The sequence below is a fragment of the Pediculus humanus genome, genomic scaffold (assembly GCF_000006295.1).
Source record: "Pediculus humanus corporis 1103172108314 genomic scaffold, whole genome shotgun sequence".
Lineage (NCBI taxonomy): Eukaryota > Metazoa > Arthropoda > Insecta > Psocodea > Pediculidae > Pediculus > Pediculus humanus.
In genome coordinates, this window is record NW_002987883.1 from 46,573 (window position 1) to 49,769 (window position 3,197).

Below are 3,197 nucleotides of genomic sequence, written 5' to 3' on the forward strand. Positions count from 1 at the left end.
TTAATTGTTTTCTTTGATGAACAATATACAAATGTTTTTTTAAAAAAAAATTGAATACTCTCGTTAAAAATTCAAATAATTGATAACAAAGTTAAAAAGCAGTTAAAAAGCTTTCGGGATGGCTAATTTTATGACGTCATTTCCTATTTCACACCCAATGCTATAGAGATATCGTTAACCTAGAGAGCCCACCTTCTATTCAATTTTTTTTTCAACTGCCTATTGCGCATTTTTTTTTTTTTTATTTAATTTCTACTGCTAAGCTTTTTTTGCGTTTACATAAAATAAAATGAGTTGATTTTTACAGAGATGATTTACAGTTAAGAAAACAACACGATGATAACAAAAAAAAAAAAAAGAAATTGTATATGCATATATATATCTGATGGCACAAAAAAAAAAAAGGCGCCAGACAATTCGCAAAAAAAAGCCTAAAATGCATAAAAAACAATTTATAGCCTACAACAACAATTTTTTTTTTTTCGAAAGAGTATACAAGAAATTGGTTGCAAAGGTTGTTTGTTTTATTGCTTTGCGTGCAAAAAAACCAAAAAAAAAAAAAAATGAAAAAAAAAAATAAAATAATTTAATCGAACTTTTTTAGCTTTTGTTTATTTATTAATCGATAATTGCGGTTGTTGTTGTTGTTGTTGTTGATGCAAATCAAACGTTAATAATGAATAAAAATAAATATTGCGTACGAAAATCGTTTTCTCGATCAAATCAAACAAATAATTTTAAAACAAAAAAAAAGTAAATAATTGACAACCAATCAATAATAATATTATCGATGAACTATTGGAGGGGAAAAAAAATAAAAAGGGAGGGAGAGGGGGAGGGGAGACGATAAAATAAATCGAAATGAATTTTGCATAAAACTTGAGGGAATTCCCGTAATCATCAAAAAAAAAAAATTTGTTGTTAACATTTTTTTTACTGAAATTTTTCTATAAAAAAAAAAAAATAATAATAATAATAATATTAATAAGAATAATAATAATAACCAACACGGAAAGTATTCCAAACTTTGAAAAAATGAAAAGATCCTCATCATGAACAAAAACGTCAATCATTCTTTCTCGTAATTCTGCCAAAATTTTATATTTTCAAATCTCAAAAAATTGTCATTTAAGCAAACCAAATAAATTTTCCAAATTTTTATTTTAACGAGTTCAAACGGTGACTTCTTAATGCGGAAATCTACAACAACAACCACAACGACAACAACAAAAAGAAAAACAAAATCGTATGAAATTATTTCACGAGATGTAAAAGTTCTTAATTTTTTTTTTTTTTGGAGCTTTCTCGTTCGGTTTAACCCGTTCTAAAAAATTTATTATTATTATTATTATTATTATTATTATTATTATTATTATTATTATTATTATTATTTCTTACTTCCTTCTTCATTTTAATAAAGAATTAAATCGACGCAGTTTTTTTTTTTTTTTAAACAAACAAAAAATTAAATGCGAGGACACGTTTTCCAGACAACTAATTAAAAAGAATTTGTTTTTAGATAATCGTGACAAACTTCATGAACCATTAAAACAACACTCTGATAACAAAAAAAAAAAAAATTTTAAAAGCTTTCTCTGATAGTTAAAAATGTTTCCCTCCCTCCCCCCCCCATTATTATTTTTTTTGTTCAGTTTTACGCAATGAAAAAGCAACAATAAAAAAAAAATATAATAATAATTGTATCCTACTACTAAATTTTAATTATAATTAATTTATAAAAACGATTGTAGTAGTAGCCTTTCGAAAATTCACTTTGCCATTTAAATAAATAAATAAATTTAAATTATTTTTATAATTTGACCTTCATTTTATAATAATTTTTTTTTCTATTATAATGTTTCGATTAATTTCCCCAGCCCTCCTTTATACTCAGTACAATATAAAAACTATTAAAGAGAGAGAGAGAGAGAGAGAGAGAGAGAAAAACTAATGAAATAACATTGACAAACAATTACCCGAATCAATGACATTTAAATAAAAGTCGTAACAGCTGAACCGAAAAAAAAAAAAAAAAGTCACAACCAAAGAAGCGGAAAAAAACTGAAACGTATAATTTTTTTACAATATAAATTGCCAGAACGTGAAAAGTCAGCAAAATTTAAAATATACATATAAATTATTTGTGATCGCATTTATTTGGAATCAAACCACGAACATCGGAGCAGAAGCAGAAGGAGAAACTTTAGAGAAATAAAACATACAATAATACTTAGAAGCGGATGAATACGCGTCTGCAAAATTTCCCCAAAAAAAAAAAAAAATCAACATAAAATAAAAAATATGGTGGCGAGGAGAATTTACGAATATTCGAAAACCCGTTTGCGAGAAAACAAGTCGAGACTTGGGTTAAAAGCAAAAAAAAAAAGAAAAGAAAATTCCGACGACAAGTACGCAGCGTGTGAAATTTAAAAGTAAAGATTCATATAATCAAACAAAATAAATTTTTTCAATGAAAAAAAGAAATAATATCGAAAAAAAAATTAATAATAATAATAATGAAACGATACGAAAGTTAATTTCGACATCGGCTCATTGTTTTGCTTTCTTTCCCCCTTTCCCCTCCGTTCCCCCTTCCCCCCAGCCAAACGTTTAATATAATTGTGCAATGAAATTTCAGCATGAGGAAGGAAGTTATTAAATCTCACTTTGAAATTTTAGATAAATTATAAATATGCGGATGCATGACATGACAGGATGAAATTTTTTTTGTTTTGTTTCTCTTTCAACAAAAAAAAAAAAAACACGAATGGAAATTTTTTTTTTTTTTAAAATCCACAACAACCATTTTGTAAAATTAAAATAAATTTATTTATAAGCTTTTTCTCATTTTTAAACACTATTAAAAATGTGACGTGCAAAGTTGTTTGCATTGAAAAAATTGTTATACGTATTGGTAGAGAAACGAGAATAAATAAAAATATTAATAAAAAAAAACGCACTCTGAGTTTAATAAAAAAAAAAAAAATTTTGCCTGACGACAACGACAACAACAACAACAACCTTACTGCGAAATAACAAATTGTTCACAGCAAAGAACAAAAACAAAAAAAGGGAGGGGAAAAAAAATCGAAATTTATGGTAAAACCGTCCATTAATTAATTACAACGAATTTAATTATGAAAAATTAAAAGGTAAATTGATGCTCGAATGCCGCGGGTCAAGTAGATCTGATAACG